The sequence below is a fragment of the Macaca thibetana genome, chromosome X (assembly GCF_024542745.1).
Source record: "Macaca thibetana thibetana isolate TM-01 chromosome X, ASM2454274v1, whole genome shotgun sequence".
Classification (NCBI taxonomy): Eukaryota; Metazoa; Chordata; class Mammalia; order Primates; family Cercopithecidae; genus Macaca; species Macaca thibetana.
The window spans coordinates 43,635,818-43,654,927 of record NC_065598.1 but is presented as its reverse complement, the minus strand read 5'-3'; the positions used below and the strand labels follow the sequence as shown (position 1 = coordinate 43,654,927).

The following is a 19,110-nucleotide window of genomic DNA, read 5'->3' as shown; positions in this document are numbered from 1 at the left end:
AGAAATCTGTTTTACTGGGGAACTTAAAGACTGTTATGGAATTATCTGGGGCTTCATCAGGGTGAATAGAATGTCTCAAGACAGTTCTCTGCTGTCCTGAATGTTGATGAATGAGGGTCCTCAACAAATGCCCATCTGATTCAGACCACTGATGCGAACTCTGTGCTGTCTTGAAGTGACTGGCCAACAGCAGGGTGCTTCCTCTCAGACAACCAGCAGCCCCTTCTCAAAGAGCTGTAGCTCTGCTTTGCTGGTAAAGTTCAGTGATGATGTATGGATTTACTGCCCTATATGGAGACAGGAGGGGAACATACCAATCAGAGCTGGAGAGTTTAGAGATTATAGGCTATGCTCAATGGCCAATGGGATAGCAGATTGGATTTATGTTCCTAATTCTTAATTCCTTTCTTGCAATAGAATTATACTACCACATCCTTTGCCATCTGACTTTGCAGTACTTCTCAAGAGAGTAAGCAGATTATATACCCTGATCCATTGACTTTGGCCATGGTCATGTGACTTGGTTCAGCCAAGGAAATGTAGATAGAAGTGAAAGGGTGTCAGTTCCCAGCTGAAGCCTTAAGAGACATTGTGTATTTCCTCTCACTCCTTTCTTTTGTATTTCTGCCATCAGCCATGAGAATAACATGCTTGGGTAGTTTCTGGTACCAGATTGAAAAGAAATATGGAGCAAATCTGAACCCAAGTTGAAGTTTGGAGCTGAGGTCAGCTGAGCCCAACTGAGTTACAGCTGATCTTCAGATCCTTGAGGTAGAAATAAATGTTCATTGTTATAAACCACCAAGTTTTGAAGTTATTATGGAGAATTATTTCAGCAGAATCCTGATTTATACACCTAGGACCTTCCATCTTCCCATGTTCAGATAATAGGGTTTTCATTCTAGCTGAAAAAGACATTATTTATCATTTACCTCTATCCCTTCATGAGTGTACCAAAGCCTTGGCAGTGAAGTGACAAACCCCTGAGGTACACGTGTTAGATGGCAGAGTAAGGGCCTGGCCCCAAATTTCTATATCTCCATGTCATGATACAGCAAAAATCCTTACTTTGCTTAGAAAATGCTTTTCCAATCAAGTAATAATGTTCTATATCTGTCTAAACATTAGATATACAGTGTAATAAAATCTAGCCAAGATGATCTATGGATAGATCAAGCTGAGGAACCAAAATGATTATATACTAGTTTTAGAAATTCTTCCCAGGACATTTTCTCATCAGCCTAGACACTATATATATACATTAAACATAAGGCAGGTGTCTAGTTCCTGAATTCCAATGCTGGATGGGCGAGACAGGAAGAAAAACATTCTATTAGAGATTGGATGTTGATCTGGTCTATCCCATAGTCACCCCTTTTATAGCTTCAGTTGCAAAAATAACTGTTAACTCTTTATATCTGTTTTAATGCAGACTTCAAGGGTAAGTTGAAGGCTGTTTTATCACCATTTCCCTAAAGAACTTCTAGAGTAGGCAGGGTTCAATGGAATAAACGTGGTTTTCCTTGTAGGTGGCAGGTTGACACAGATGATCTTTTGAAATTCTTAATGCAATGTCATTAAGAAAACATGTATTACTATTAGGTAATTTGATGTTTCTTCATTTAAGTAAGTACATGGGCAAAATTCCTAACTGTTTTTAAACACCATCTCTTTACCATAAACGTATCATCGTATAACTTTTTTTTTTTTTTTTTTTTTGAGACGGAGTCTCGCTTTGTCACCCAGGCTGGAGTGCATTGGCTGGATCTCAGCTCACTGCAAGCTCCGCCTCCCGGGTTCACGCCATTCTCCTGCCTCAGCCTCCCGAGTAGCTGGGACTACAGGCGCCTGCCACCTCGCCCGGCTAAGTTTTTGTATTTTTAGTAGAGACGGGGTTTCACTGTGTTAGTCAGGATGGTCTCGATCTCCTGACCTCGTGATCCGCCCGTCTCGGCCTCCCAAAGTGCTGGGATTACAGGCTTGAGCCACCGCGCCCGGCCCATCGTATAACTTTTTATTGCTTGACATTTTCCTACAGAGTTTAAAAGATTTTGGGAAAACAATCCAAAGGACACTCACTTCTTACTCATAAAGATGGCTTAAGGTACCCTTCACAAGGAACTGTGACAATGAGGGGACTTACAAACTCAGGCTGTAGTTCTCTGAAAGGGACTTGAAGTGGGAGACTGAGTTCTGTTTTCTTGGCTCCATGTCCAGCAGCTTCTCTCCACCTGCCTGTGGAATAGGCAATAAGTGCACCATGGTGGTGGCACATTATAAATTGCAAAAATTTGGCTGTCTCTCCCTGCCGCACCCCACCAGCATCCCCCAGTCTGGAACTCAGCCCCAAAACTCCATGCTGATGTTGTGAGTGGTTGCCACCTACCTTTTACTGCATGCACTTCCTCCTAGATGTTCTACAGAGGCCCTGAAAAGTGCAGACATTCTATCCTATGGATGCATCGGTCAGGGTTCTAGCAAAAAACAGTTGACACGCTCAATAAAAGGATAATGAAAGGAAGATTTATTGACAAAAGTTAGCATAGGAGAAACACAAAGGACAGTGCAGGTATCTGTAACTTGTAGCAACCAACTTGTTACCACTCAGGCTTGACGGCTTGAGAGGAGGGAATGGTTGCTGGAATAGGGAAGGAGCTGGTGAGTCTTTGAGTTGTCATAGAGCCTGCCACCTGGAAAAGGTGGTTGAGGGATGTCTCTAGCCTGAGGCAAAACAGCAAGAAGGGAGCCAGAGGCATAAATACCCAGATCCCAATTTCTTCTGCCTCCTGAGGCAAAACAGCAAGAAGGGAGCCAGAGGCATAAATACCCAGATCCCAATTTCCTCTGCCTAACTGATCTTCTGCAGATGCTTTTTATAGGTCTTTGTATGCATTGTATAAAGAATAGGAATGAATAGAGGACCCTGGGAGCCACTCCCTTTGCCATTCTTCTTCATTGTTTCCTTACAGTTCTTTCAAATAGGCAGCCCCAGTGCCACACACTCCATGCAAAAGGAAATTGAGTATAACAAGATTAAAGGCTTGTTTGTTTTTTTAAAAAAGATTCCGGATGGCCATATTCTTTCCTTCATGCAAGCCAAGAGAACATTTCTCAACACTTACCCCTATGCCAACCACAAAGTCCTAAATCTAATTTTCCCCTGAATCCAATTTTTAAAGAAGAGCATATCCAAATGTTACTTAGAAAGCACCACCAAGGTGTCAGCCTGTGGGGTGGCTGGATCACAGACCTTCAGCTTCTCATATCCTTTAATACCTTGTGAGTAGGCCTTAAAGCAAGTAGGAAAAGAGTTTTTTTTAATTTGAAAAATAGGCACAAATGCCAATGCTATTGTAGAATTTGAAAGTTAACAATAGATGACTAATGTACATATGTATTGCTTTAAAAGATATAATATTTTAAATGAAAATTAACACTTAAATAAAAAATATTCCTGCTTTTTGTATATGATATTGATGGTCTGGCTCTTTAACCTAAGTTAGCCAGGCCAAGAATTGGGATTCTTCAGCAAATAAGCAGTCTGGGGTGGTATAACTAGAACTATGTGCAGAGTCTTTTACTACACATGGGGTGCTTTCTGTTTAATGATTACTCTCCACTGATAGCAGAACTCTCGAGATCACAGGGTATCTTTACTGGCAATGAAGGAAGAAAAGTATTCAGTTTCCCAGAGGATTGTTATACATAGAACTTAAGGAGAAATAAAATGGTGGGTATGTTTTGTATATTATTTGTAATATACAAATAATTAATATAGTTCACTTTCAATTGCGAATGGACATTTTTAGATGATGTCTTAGTCTGTTTGGGCTGTTGTAACAATGTACCATAGACTGGGTGGCTTAGACAGTAGACATGTATTCCTCACAGTTCTTTAGGCTGGGAAGTCCAAGATGAAGTGCTGGCTGATTTTGTTCCTGGTGCAAGCCCTCTTCTGGTTGCAGACAACCATCTTCTCATTATATCCTCACCTGGTAGAAAGATGATGCGTGCTCTTGGGGGGAGTGTCTTTTATAAGGGCATTAATTCCATTTATGAGGGCTTTCCCTTCATGACTTAATCACCTCCAAAAGGCCCCGCCTCCTAATACCATCATCTGGGAAATTAGAACTTCAACATATGAACCAGGGGTCAGGGGACCTCAAACATTCAGTCTGTTAGCCTATGGAAAATGAAAGGGAAAAAGTACAAATCAAGTTACTCTGCTTAATAACACCTTGTGTATTAAAAAAAAAAAAAATCTCCCTAGAAATTTGATGGCTTTTACCGATTAGGCTTTCTTAAATTATTGGCACAGAGTTTCTAAAGTTAAGACAACAAATGAGTGCCTTCAGCTGACCCAAAATTGGCCTGTGGACAAGGTTAGAAGTAGGTATGCATTTATAAACATATAATCAGATAAGAAGCAGATAACATGTTTCCTTCATTCAAGAAGCACATTCCTAGGAAGAACTAGGGCACCACATCCCATACGTACTCAGAGAAACAGCTGTGACAATTAAGACTGAGCCAGGCAGAAATGCTTTTGGTGAGGAGTCAGCACCTGGCAATTTACCAGTCTCGGGCTCAGGTTAGAGACCATAATCATTCAAACACATGCCTTGGTTGGTTTCTTGTCCACAAGAATCATGGGCAATAAGATGGCTGGGTGTTATACAAGTGAGATTTCAAATACAGACATCCCTCTAAACTTCAGCTTCAGAGAAGTTGATCCTGCCCTCTGTTCATTCCAGAAAAATGGGTCCCCAATAATTATTTGATAGGATTCAACAAAGCAGCCAGAAGTTTTGACAGGGAGAGAGATGAGTGCATTAATAAGAAAAATCATGTAGTGACAATATTTAGATAGTTTATAGACTATTTCAGTGTTTCCATTTATACCTTATTGTTTTGAAATGAATATTTAGCCCAGGAATTTCACAGCATGGTTATGTACCCGCTACCTTCCCCCCTACCCCCCACCCCCAAGGTTTTTCTCTCACAGACCTGAAGCTCTTGGCAGAAGATCTTCTGAAAATTTGCTTCTGGGAATAATCAAGAGGTGTACTTCAGGTACTACCCATATGAAGATTCCCAAAACTGTCTCAGGTTATAATACCAGCCCTCAGACTTCCATATTTTACAACTCCGTGTTATTATTAAGGGCTTTCAGAAACGTAAAGGAAGCTTGGACTGCAATTTATCAGAAGGTGGCCTTCCTGTCAACAGGGGACCTGCTTGCCACATCTGACATTGGGTCATAGGCTGTACAGGACCAGTCTCTGCCCACTCATTCCCCTGGGAATTTTGGAATTATTTGTAACTAAGTAATATGCTTTTCTTGGATAAGGAATCAACTAATTGCTTATTTTCCTTTGTGTTTTGCAAATCTGACTAACGCTGACTCAGGTAGAATATTATAAAGTTATTTATGCCGTGGGTGATAATTACTTGCAAACATACTTATAGTTACAGTAAAGCTTCAATAAGTTTATACAATTCAATTATCTAGTCCCGGGTAATGGCTTCTCCTCCTTCTTTTAAAAAATGTTATTAATTGTTCTTAGTTTACTGTTAATGAAGATGGTTTCCTGAGTCTTACCTCTTCAGCTCATTACACAGATCATCAATGTGGAAAATAGAGACAAGGGTAATTTATATTTCTTTGTGAAATGTAAATCTGTGATGGCTTGAGTCTTGCCTTTGGAATGATTTATGTGTAGAATATATTCAATAGCACAACATTTGGTAGGAAGGTAATTAAAGAAAATAGTCATTATCTCACCAAGCTCAATAGCTACTTGCTGCTTGCTTTAGATACTTTCAGTGAAACTTAAAAATCTGGCAGTTCTTTATTTAAAAAGTTAAAATTTCTAGAAAAAGAAAATCATCTACAATTTGTGAATGGATTTATTAGTGATTTTTTTTTTTTTTGCCAGTATATGACAGCTACTATTGAACATGCTACAAATTACCTTTGGAAAAGGTACAAACTTTAATCTTGTCTTTTCAAATGTTAATACTAATTAATTAACTTTTCTTTGGATAATAGAAAATTAGATTTCCCCACCCAAGTTTTGTCCTGTTTCTCAAAATATTTTAAAATTGAGCTTTACCACCAGTAAACGACTGGTGGTACACAGGTTTATTTGGGAGGTATGTATAACTTGAAATAGTATTTCCAGGGAAAATTACTTGAGAATGTATGTGAACAGGTTTCACCGTTGAACGGTCAAACCTTTTTTAGGGGGAAAAAGTTTCCACAGGAAACTACCTCTGTGGTAATATAACCTACAGCACACATTTTTTTGTACAATGCTACCCATCGATATTGATTTTCATCTACCTTTTTCCCCACCAACAGGACTTGAAATAGTCTTTCCTAGGAAAATTACTTGGGAATCTATGTGAACAGTCAAACCTATGACATTTTTAAGTTTTATGGAACCTAAATTCACATTCCTTAGACAGAAACCTTAGGGCTTCTTAACATTAATGTTATGCCAGATTCCTTCAGTGTAAAACAAAAACAAAAATATAACTGGAATAAAAAGTGCAGGGTGTGTATGTGTGTTGGTGGGGAGAGAAAGGGGTTAAGGAAACCATTTTGGCGGGAAGGAAAAAGACGTTAGAGCTGTTAGCTCTCTTCCTGGCCATGGCAAATCATATATTCCCCAAAGATGTCTGAAACAGTATCTCCCATCTCACACACTCTTCTACAACGTGGTTTTGACACTCCTTCTATCATGGAGGGGTGGCCATGTCCCCTCTCTGTGAAACTGGGTGTGCTTTGTGGCACTATTCAACTGATAAACTATGACAGAAGTCACACAATGAGACTTCTGAGGTTAGTTCATAAAAGGCCACTCAACTTTCCACCTTGCTTACTGTAACACTAATGCTTGCCATCCTGGGTCTCCCTGTAAACAGTCTAGTCTCCATGCTTTTAGGAAGTCCCACATGGAGGGACTATGTGGAGAGGCCCTGTGACTTCATGAAGAGTGAGAAAAATGGCCATCCAGGTTCTGGTTGCTCCAGTCCCCCACCTATTCCAGCTCTAGTTACTACCTGACTGCAACTGCAGCAAGAAATGTTATGCCAGAACCACCCCAACAGAGCCCTTCCTAAATTCCTGACTTGCAAAAGCTTGGAAAGATAATACAGTGATTGCTGCCTTTATAAAACCAGAATTTTGGGGGGATTTGCTATACAGCAATAATAACTTGCACACTGACACACTGGCTCGGGATGAGGCACTGAATGGAGTGGGGATGGAGGTGGGGGTGAGGGAGGTTCATCTCTCTGTCTTCCCTATTTTCACCATATTTCCTCAGGGCTCTTCTGCCTCCACACCTAGTTACTGGCCATCGGTTCCCATAAAGGAAAAGAATTCCTAAATTCTGGCATTTTAAAATTAAAAAAGCCCTGCCCTACACTGGCTGGGAGCCTCTTCTCCTAGGTGTAAGGCCAAAGTGATAATATCTCTGTAATCCTCCATGAGGCCTCAAGTTGCAAACAACCTAAGAGAAGCAGTTGAAGTATGCACATTGTATTGAGCAGCAGGGGCAACTCAACACAACTTCCTTGAGAAAAAAAAGCAGCCCTTGCCTTCAAAAGGCTCATGGTCCTATTAAGAGAAATAGATGTGTATATCATTAGTTGCCTTGAGGGGGAGTACTAGATGGGAGTATGTACAAAGTACCACGGGAACATAGAGGAGCTGGGTACAAGACAGCTTGACTGTGTCCTGTCCTGGCCTAGGCAGGTTGCCACAGTTCTCTCTCTTTCCTCCTCCTCCTCCTCCTCCTCCTCCTCCTCCTCTAGCCACTAATTAAATTGCTTGTTCTCTAATACAGAGATCCTCTTCAGAATCTCCAAAAAAATTTCAGAGATCTAATATAGAGGCTATGTCTTATGCTCAAGCAATCGGGGCAAATGATGATCAAACATATATTTAGTGCACCAAATAGTCATTTCTCAGCTAAGATCAACTCATTTCTGAATTTTTTTTTTTTTTTTTTTAATCTCCTTTCTCACCACAGGCCAGTCCTATTTCCTGGTGCAGGCAACAATAAATGGTTGTTGAACTGAATTAATCTTAGAGGTAACTAGTGTATTTCCAGAGTTTCATGATCCCTTAGCCATAAAAGACAAGAATATGATTATGAAAATAAGGTTAGAGCTCTCACATCTTAGTTTATATGAGAAGGAAAGGCAGCAGATGTGATTGATGATGGTAGGGAGAATGGGAGAGAATGTGTTTTGAAAATTAAAATATATTCCAAATTTTTGGGCTAAGAAAGTTAAATACAAATCAGGCCTTTTCGTGCTAAACTTTGTTTGCACTGGGTAAAGTGCAACTTCCTGTTTTGAAGATTAAGTTTTAGTAGGTTCATAAGGTCTCATGGGGACTCACTCATCTCCTATCAACATAACATTTGAACCATTTTAAATGTAAATTAGGGAAAATATGGATTGGATTTCATTTGCAACACAACCTAAATAAGAGAAAGAGAAAAATAGATTTGGAAGTTATTGCAACCATTTGAGATCTCCACATCCTGGTCAATTTCCATTCTCCTCAACCAGCAGGAGGCCCAGCCAGGCCCAGCAGCTGAGCCTTCATTCCTCTGTCAGGACAATGGGCATCAGTTTGACCTCTTGGAATCACTAAAAACAAACACTGAGTTGTGGTTCATCTCCCTGAATTCATTGGGGAGATGCTTCCATGAAACAGTGAAAGAGTTCAAGAACAGAATACTCAGAAAGAACGACAATTCTTTCTTTGGAGTGTAATTAAGAACACTGAGGCATCTAACAAACAACCATTTTCTTGTGCAGTATTCTCACACTTAAGCATGCACCAGAATCCCCTGGAGGGCTTATTAAAACAGGGACGGCTGAGCCCCACGACCAGAGTATTTGAGTCCATAGGTCTGAGCTGCGGCCTGAGAATTGGCATTTCTAACAAGCTCCCGGTTGATGCAGATGCTGCTGGTCTGAGGACCACACTGAGAACCACCATTTTGGTGGACAGACACACAATTATAGGCCTTCTTCAAGAGGGGTAGGAAAGCTGCATGTTTTGTATTCATTTATTCACTGACTGATTCAACAGACTGGGCACACAGCCACTCCATACCCACATAATGGGTTGGATATGATTGGTTTACAATGAATGTGCCAAGGTTTCTTAAAACAATTATTTTGGCTTACTCAAGATGACATACCTTCACCCATTCTTGTTTACGCTATAGTAATTTTCTTTTTTCTTTTTTTTTTGCCTTTTTAAGAGACTTTTATTTGAGTGGCTCTTACAAAGATTGTTGCAATATGAAAGTCATTTGTTTGATAGAAATATCAAGTTGTCTTGTCAAACACACTGAAGTAACCCAAAAATACATTTCAGAGCTTACAGAGCTTAAAAAGAGCAAAGATTATATGCAACCAGACAAAACCTATTTCTGCATTTCCTATTTCTTTCTCAGACTGCTTTGCTTACCAGACTCTCACTAAACATCTTCAGGAAATGCAGGGATCATTTTGTTTGGAATTTTAAGACACACCAGAACACATAGTATTTACGAAGAAACTTTTACCGATAAATTAATTGAAAAGATACTACCAAGAAATATTATAATTTTGAAATCCCCCTTTCTTGCCAATTGATCAGAATGCAAGATGAGATGCTAACCAAACAGCCCTTTAGCTGTCTTGTATTCCCATACAGTAAATGTGTATTTCAGAAACCTGCTCAACCATTAGCCAAGTATCAACATTAGTGAAATGTGAAATGTAACTGCTGTGTAAAAAGTTAGGCTTCTGAAACATCAAAAACATTACATCCTTGGTCTGCCTTTTTACAGAAAGCACATTTGTTCTCCTAGAGCTATTCCTATAGTTCATTAATTTTCTACACGAACATTTTAAAAGGCAGAACAAGAGAACAGTTTTTTATACAGTGGGATTTGCTCTTTAGGGAGAATGAGCACGCTGCATTCCAGTTAGCATTTTTATTTTTTCAAGGTAACAAGAATTGTATACAAATGACAATAGATTCTTGCCTCTTTATTTTTATCTAAATAAAAGATAAGATGAATTCTCAAGAAAGAAGAAAAGCTATATATATAAGGGACTATATCTTCCTTCATCGTCTACTTGGAACCAGTAGTTGTGTTGCTGTCATAGAACCAGGAAACAGGTCGTAGTAAGTTGGAAGAGGTACATATGCTGCTGTTATCATTTTACCAGCAAACCACCTACCATGCAATGCATTGACAGCAATGTTGTAGCAATTGATGGGCACTTCACACACACATTGCCCTGAGCTGAATTTTTGTCCACATAAATATGAATAACTCCTCCATGTTTATTACATTCTTCAATCACATCGTCTTTAATCTCTGTATCCCATACAACTTCTTCTGTTTGAGGGTTAAACATGTTAGAGAGTTGGAAACACTGTGTTGCAAGTGGCTGAACAGAGGCAGCTGCAGCTAAAGCTGAAGCTTCAGTCTGCTGGGAAAGTCTTGTTTGCAAATCTATAACAAAAGAGAATTCTGCCACAGCACCAAATGCCAAAGAGCCACTCATTTGTAGAGCTTGCTGTGCAGCTGGTGGAATCTGCAAACCTGTATCCTCTGCAAGTCTTGCCATTAACTGAAGACGACCAGTTGTTCCCAAATCAATTCTAGTCCTTTCCAGTTCGTCACTGTCCAAAAATGAACTAGTACTGGAAGCATCAGCACGTTCAGTAACGTGACCAACTTTCATTGGCCTTCCTGCTAGTTCGAATCCATTAAATTGTTACAAAGCCTTTTTGGCACATTCTGAATCAGAAAATGTAATAAATCCATATCGCTTGGATCGACCAGTTTCACTGTCTATCATCAGCTGGATACTTTCAATCCTTCCGAAAGGCTCAAAGATTCCACGAAGCGTATCTTCAGTTATGTTAAAGTGTAATGAGTCCACATAAAGCCTCTTAGGCCCAGCACTTCCCTTTGGTACATTGTTTGCCATGGCTGCAGCTCTGTTTTTTTCTGCCTGTGATGCCTGTACTATTGACTGACACTCCTAAAACTCGTTGGCCAGTTAATCCTATTGCTAGAGGCACTGAGCTAACATCGACGAACTCCATGTAAGCAATTCCTTTGGAACGTCTTGAATTTCTATCAGAAATCATCCTCACGTCTCCAGCCTTTCCTACTGTAGAGAAAAACTCTTCCAAATCCTTTGGTCAAATACCTGCCGCCAGCTGCATACAGAAGACTATCCTCGCATCTCTTTCCTCAGGAGTTAGATTATCAATAGGTTCCCTCACAGGGCTCTTGTCTTTTCTGAATGGACTTTTGCTTCGGAAACGTCGTCTGCTTAATTTGATACTATGAGGCAACCCAATCTTTCCTCAGATGGCACTGTTAAACTTTGGTCTGGAATAAGGACTTCTGTAGCGGCCTCTAAATCTTCGATCTCGACTTCCGGAACGGCTCCCTCTCCTCTCTGCTTCGATTTCGCTTCCTTTCATGGCTTTTGCCCTTTTTCCTTTCTCTATCTCTACTTCACTTCCGTTCTTTACTTTTGCTTCTCTTTCGTTCACAACTACGACTTCTGCTCTTGCTTTTTTTTCCTCTTTTTGCTACGTTCTTCATGGCCGTTGGCCCTGCTCAACTGGTTCTCAGCCTTCTTGTAAGGAACCTCAAGCTTCAACATCAGTATCGTCTGCCATTTTCTCTAAACGCCTGTGTCGGCTTTCGGGCGCCTGTGGTGCTCGTGTTTGGGAAGAGACTGCGGCTGCTGCCACCGCCCCCGTCGCCGCTGCTGTTGTTACTGTTAAGTCCCTACGCCCAGGCCGCGGGACTGCCCAACCCGAATATCGGGCTGCGAGAATGGCTAGGCCCGAGCGAATCTCAAAAAAAACAATGGAATTAGAGAAGCCCACGCGGGACCAGGTGCGGTGGCTGGTGGCTCACGCCTGTAATCCCAGCACTTTGAGAGGCCGAGGCGGGCGGATCACGAGGTCAGGAGTTCGAGACCAGCCTAGCCAATATGATGAAACCCCGTCTCTACCAAAAAATGAAAAAATTAGCTGGGCGTGGTGGCACATGCCTGTAGTCCCAGCTACTTGGGAGGTTGAGGCAGGAGAATTGCTGGAATCCGGGAGGCGGAGCTTGCAGGGAGCCGAGATTGTACCACTGCACTCCAGCCTGGGCGACAGAGCGCGACTCTGTCTCAAAAAAAAAAAAAAAAGAAAAGAAAAGAAAAGAAAAGCCCACGCGGGAAGAGCAGGACTGCAGCTCTGGCAGCTCAGGATCCACCCCTGCGACAGCGTCGGCAAGCTCCCTGGAATGGCGGCCGCTGCTTCACGCTATAGTAATTTTCTTCGCACATTCTTTCTTCAGAGAAAGTGCAGAGGTAAACGTCAGCTAGATTAAATTAAATTTAACATCAGCTAAATTAAATCATCATGCATTAATGGACTCCCAATCAATCAAACCTTACTGCATTTAATGCAACAGTTTTGTATGTTTGAATTTAATTATCTGATGTGAGAGTGCTTTGCTAGTGCTGAATTCTACTGGTTAAATAATTTTCTCATGAATTCTTATTTACACTCTTAGATGGTCAGCATTAAAATGCAACCAAGGGTCAGTTATTCAAGAGATTACCTTCAAACCAAGAAAAGGCAATGTAGGACTCTACTGTAACGAAAGTATGCTTCTGTCAACACAGAGAGATCACACCAATTCTCATTAAACAGTTACTGCACAGGATAACATAAAATTATAAGGATGAAAAGATTCTTCCTTCTCAGCTCTGTACCTTTCCAATCATTTTGACACTCTGGACAGGAGATCTCATATCCACCTACTTTTTTCATGTGTTCAGTCCATAAACACAAGCTTACAGGACAATTGGCTGCCACTCTCTGTGAAAAAAATCTCATATTTGATACTGATGCTTTGAGAAGGTTTCAGCAATTGAGGTTCATGTAAAATGTGAAATGTGAGGAGGCAGCCGGAAGTAGTAAAAGGAGCATGGGATATGGAGTCAAAAAGGTTTGAACTGTACCTTTGCAACTAACTTTCTTTACTGACCTTCTCCGACTTTTCACTTCATTATCTTTAAGAGTAGAAAAAAGAAGAATAGCAATCGTAAGGGCACTTCTTGTGAAGTTTGGAAAAAAATTTAAGCAAAAACTATAGCAAATTATGAAAATTCTATTACAAATTATAATTATTTATAGGATTAAATTTTGTTACATGTGTTAGACCTTGTCAATGAACATGTTGCTTCTATTATTTTTGATTGATGGTTTTGGACTGTACCTAGCCATATACTGTATTCAGATAGGTCTTCTTGGTTTTATTTTCAATGATTACTGTTTGACCATGAAACAAGGTAAATCTCATGTGACCTATACCCAGAAAGAACTCCTTGGCCCTAACCTCATTAGAACCATGATTTATGGGATATGTCATCCCAGGTTATATCCAAATGGACCTCAGAGAAGACAACAGGTTACATCTGTTGGCACAACTTACACTAAACAGAAAATTGATGTTACCTATTGATTGGGACCTCCATTCATATGTTTTGGTCTGCTAGGGCTGCCATAAAGCATAACAGACTAGGTGGCTTAAACAACAGAAATCTATTTTTCCACAGTTCTGGAGGCTGGAAGTCTGAGATCAAATTATTGACAGGGTTGTTTTCTCCTAAGGTCTCTCTCCTTGGCTTGAAGATGGCTACTTTCTCCCTGTGTTCCCATAGGGTCATTCCTCTGTACATATCTATGTCTAAATCTTCTCTTCTTATAACAGTCCTATTGGATTAAGCACAACCCTAATGACCTTATTTTAACTTAATTACCGTTTTCAAGAACGTATCTCCAAATACAGTCACTTTTTGAGGGACTAGGGGTTAGGATGTCAACATATGAATTTTAGGGGGGACATAATTCAGCCCATGATACTATATGTACACCTATTACTTCTTATTTATGTTATGGGATGGAGATAAAAATATTCTTATGTGAGTCCTTTTTATACTTAAATGAAGATAGTGTTTTCCAGGCCGAGGTGGGCGGAGGTCAGGAGATCGAGACCATCCTGGCTAACACAGTGCAATCCCACCTCTACTAAAAATACAAAAAATTAGCCAGGTGTGGTGGTGGGCGCCTGCAGTCCCAGCTACTGGGCAGGCTGAGGCAGGAGAATGGCATGAACCCAGGAGGCGGAGCTTGGAGTGAGCGGAGTGAGCCGAGATCACGCCACTGCACTCCAGCCTGGGCGACAGAGCAAGACTCCGTCTCAAAAAAAAAAAAGATTGTGTTTTCCATATATTCTGCAAGTGGTTTTGACCACCAGAGGGCTCCTGTATTTATGCAATGAAACACAATTATAATACAATGACACTTTCAAGATTAAATATAAAGTTGATTATGAAAGTTAAATTCTTGGTATCTGTGTATCTTCAGTGAATCAATCTTTAAGCATCCCAATGCCTACCTGATGATGATGATGATGATGATGATGATGATGATGACTGCATTTATTGAGTAGCAACTGTGAGCCACCCCTGTACCAGGTGCTTTGCATATATGATCTAATTTAATATTCTGAACTTTTCTGTTACAGTCAATGTTTTGTAGTATTTCAGTATTATAAATAAAGTATCTATGACTTGGAGAGGTTAAACAACACACAGCTAGCAAGAGGCTAAGTGGAAATTCGAATCACTAGCATCATCATTAGCACTAGTTTCTTCATACAGCCTTTAGAAGACAGTTCCTAATCAGCTTCAAGGGGTTCGTGACCCTCCTGAAATACTACACAAAATATGCAAGTATGTGTACAGTGCAGAGATGAAACATCCAAATTTCTTGTTTTGTTGAGAAGCTCAGCTCCACTCTGAAGTCTAGGAAATATAGATAGCATGGCAGTCAAGGTTGCTCTAACCTACCCTCCATCTTTTTGTTTTCATTGCTTGATTCATAGTCCCTACAATCCCTCCTCTAAAAGGTTCTCTAATGGATAGATGACTTCTATTACCCCTTTAGTTTTATCAGTTGTTTTGTCCTGAACATATCTGGCTGAGTTTTCCCTCCATATTATCTAAGACTCCTAGTTGCAAATAACAGAAACACAACTTGTGCCTGGGAAAGGCAGGAGGGGAGCTGGCCCCAGGAACACCCTAGAACCAAGGACTTCAACTCCAGCAGGACCATGACTCATCTTCCACTATAGAGGAGCTTTTTCTATCTGATGGTAGCTTGGTGTAAATGTTTTAGGCTTATGTCCTCACAGTCTTGGTGCCAGAGAAGGAAAGAGAGCTCTTCCCTGTCAGCTCTATTTAGAAAAGTCCAGGGAAAAGACTGATTAGCCTGGCTAGGAGCATGCGCCCATCCCTTGAGTAATCACTGTTCACAGGAAAGTGGCACTATAGATGTCCAGGCCTCAGTTACGTGCTCTCATCTCTGATTAGGTGGGTGGGATAGTATTAAGGGCAGCTCCCTGAAATCACATGGATGAAGTTAGGGAGGAGCAGCCTCCCGAGGAAGAAACATGCTATTACCAGAAAAAGAGGGAAGAGGTGATGGGCCCACGAACTCATCAAAGATCCACCATAGCAGTGACTTAAACCACCAGAGGCAATCCTTTCTCCTTCCTGCCTCAGAAAAGAGCACAGCAGAGCTGGTGGTTTGCAAGAACTTGAACCTAGAATTAAGTTCCAAGTTGACCTTGGCACCTACATTCTCAGAATTTTTTATTTTGTTTTTTATATAGAATTTTTTATATTGTTATACCTAGCAAAATTGAGCACTATTATGCATTTTAGCATTTTGTTTATTTTGGCACTCCAAAGTGCAGTTGTTAATGATATAGAACACTTTTTGTCCTATGATCTCTCTAAACATACAAACATCTATTATATATTGATGCAAGTGACTGGTATGGATGGACTTATTTTGTTATTGGTGCATTCTTGAGTCCCTGAAGGTCGCATGTACACATGCCCATTGAGACCCACTTCTCCAGCTGGTGATTGTGGGTACTTTGCAACAAATCCCTAGACATAAACATTCTTTGGGAAAGAAGTTAGAGGAAAGAGGGGAGACCCCAATGTGGGGTCTTCCAGATCTAAAGTTCTCTCTATTCCTTCTCCTCTTTCCACATCTAGTTTATAATCTCAGATCTTAGCATCTCCTCTTGGAAGCCTTCTTGGGCCCTCTGGGCCTGTATTAGGTCCTCTCCACTATACTTCTGGGGGTAGTGGAGATACTAGAGAAAGGGGTTGGAGAGGAGCTGCTAGAGCTTTCGGTTTTAGCTTTGATTGATGCCTCTTGCTTTCCCGTATTCTTTTGGTCAAGACAGCCTTCACTTCAGTTTCTATAAAGACAGAATTAGGTAAACAATAAGGCAACTCTTCTTCAATGTTTACTGTAAGTATACATGAGACAATATTTGTGATTTCATAGGGTGCTAGGCTGTGTGCATGAGGCTCTCAACAAATGCTAACAGGAAATACATGCAGTGGTAGAATAACACAGAAGAATAACCACTTATGAAAAGTTATCATATGTCAGCATTGTACTGCTTTATATGCATTATCTCAGTTGAACCTCATAGCAACCCTAAATGATACACATTATTATTTTCATTTTACAGACAAAGTAACTGAATGCTCCACATCATTCAGCTAGTAAGTTGCACAGCCAGGACCTGAACTCAGACCTCACTGATTCTAAAACCTTAGCACATAGCAAACTGTTAAGACTTCTAAATAAATTCAAGAACAGTACAGCCTCATTATAAAGCTCTTCACTGTCCTCTGTATTTAGTTACATTTGGAATCTACTCGACTTGGCCTTCTCCTCTGTGTATTTTGTGATTATTGGAAAATATTTCCTACTTTAACCCAGGATGCTTATTATTTGGGCCTTTTCTTTTCACTCTCAGTAGAATTAAAACTCAAGTCTATTGTATCATTATTTAATATCTCATCTTTTCTGCTACAAGTCTTCCAAACACATTCTTGGATGTGTGAGGAAAATAATTAGGTCCAGGCAGACTACAAACTAGCTTGGTTTAAAAAAACTTTAAGAACATTACCTTGGATTGGGCACATACACGTGACATGCCATATTCAGTCTGATGATGATCTTCTATGGGAAATGACTGAGTCCACCCTGCCCTGCTACACTTTGTCCTACACCATCCTAGCTGGTCCATGCTCTAGTTTTCAGGGCTGAGAATTAAGTCTCTCCTTTTCCCCAGGGTTCTGAGCTGGTGATCACCCAGCCTTGTCTGCCCCATGCCTGCATCTCCAAAGAAAAAGGTCAGAAACACTTCACTTTTTAATTTCTTTTTAAAGTGATGGATGCTACATTTCTAATGGCAGCTTTCATCCTTTATGAAAGTACTGAACCACTGAAGTAACGTGATTTCAATAGCAGCTATGTATTTCATTCACAAGATGATCTTTGCCTAAGTCAAAAAGCTTGAATAATTCCCCCCATCCTATTTTCATGATGTTTAAGTTTTGGCTTCCAAGAACTTCAGACAAAATACACAGACAGGGTGGCATATCGTATGGCAAAATGAGCCCCAGGTCATGCATGCCAGAAGTCTGAGAAGAAAAAAGTCAAATGAAAACAAGTGTGTTGGCCCAAATAATAAGAAATAAACAGAAGTGAAGTCAAATCACAAACCAAGCCAGAAAAGAAACAGAAACCCCATTAAGAAAACACACTTAAGGAAATCAACAAAATGCGTAGCCAAAGGAACATCAAGAAGGTTGTTCCCAGATGGCCATCTCTCCTGGACAGTCTCCCCTTGGGGATGGGGAGGCAGGCAGCCAGACTAGGTGGCTTGAACCCAGAGGAGGGCACTACCCATGGAAGGATCTGGGTCTTGTTGACCTTTGGCAGCTTTTAGTAAGCAGAAGTCAAGGGATTGTTTCCTCAAAGCCCAACTCTTCTTAGGCCGGGCTCAGTCCTGAGGCTCCAAAGTGAAGTGCTGGGGAAATGGGGTATGGAGCAGAGAAATAAGGAGCCTCCTCATTTCCCAGAGAAACGAAGATACCGAGGAGAAAAAACAGTTTGTGTAAAGACCATGTACTTTGTAGTTCCACAAGGCTGGGTCTGAGTCCTACTCCTCACTCATTCTGTGACCTGGGCTGATTCATTTTCCTTCTCTGAATCTCACTTTTCTCATCTGTGAAAGGGGAATGATTAGAGCACTTATCTAGCAAGGTTACAGTGGAAAGAAACGAGATAATATATGTAAAATGCTTAGAATTGTGCTCAGAATGGTATGTTAATGATTGGTAGGAGAGCAAGAAAGGGATATGAGGTTAACCAGGGAGTATCAGAAGTTCTATAAGCAATGAGGGAATAGTGGCTTGCCCAGGAATCTCTGCCCTTGTGAACATTTTAGTCACGGTTTTCTTATTCAGACTTTCTTATGAGTGCTACATCTCTCTGACGAGTAAGTCCTTTGGGACCTCCCGGAGAACGAATTTGCCATTCCCAGATACCCTCAGAATTGTCTGGGACAAATTCCCCGGGCAAAGATCAGGTGTGGTGTGAGTTCTCTGTGACTGACCCCAAAGATTCTGGCATCTCTGGAATTTCCTGGGTATCAGCAATTGGGTCCAGGGAACCAGCCACCCAGCATGGCTGGCTGCAAAACAAATACATGCACCAAAGAGAGAATGGAAAACAGCCACCACTCCTGTGGGGTTTCCCTGAGCTTATCTGAACCTTCACGGTCTCTAATGGCTGAATCAACATGCAGCACATGAATATAGGAAAAATAAAGATAAAGTAAAGAAAATAAATATTCACTCTGCCTTAATCTCAGTCCATTTCCAAAGGGTCTATTTGCATTATCTATCTGTCTCAATTGTCTAGTGACAGAGGGGACACAGTTCCCTCAAACGGGGTGACTCCATCATTGGTGGAATATCAGAGGTTTTTTCCATAACATTTTTTCTTCCCTTCCTTTTATAGCAACATGGTTGTTATCTTAGCCAAGTTTAGTCTATTCTCTGTCAAGTAGGAATATTACTGCAGGGTGTATGAACAGTTTGGAATCCAAGTTTTTA

At 40.7% G+C, this 19,110-nt stretch overlaps 1 protein-coding gene and 1 pseudogene across 1 annotated transcript in view; one reads left to right on the top strand and one right to left on the bottom strand.

Annotated features, from left to right (window-relative positions):
• Positions 1-19,110, top strand: part of MAOB (monoamine oxidase B) — a 713,383-nt gene that overhangs the window by 434,348 nt on the left and 259,925 nt on the right. The gene's annotated exons all lie outside the window — the stretch shown is intronic.
• LOC126945576 (RNA-binding protein 39-like) lies at positions 10,118-11,728 on the bottom strand (annotated as a pseudogene).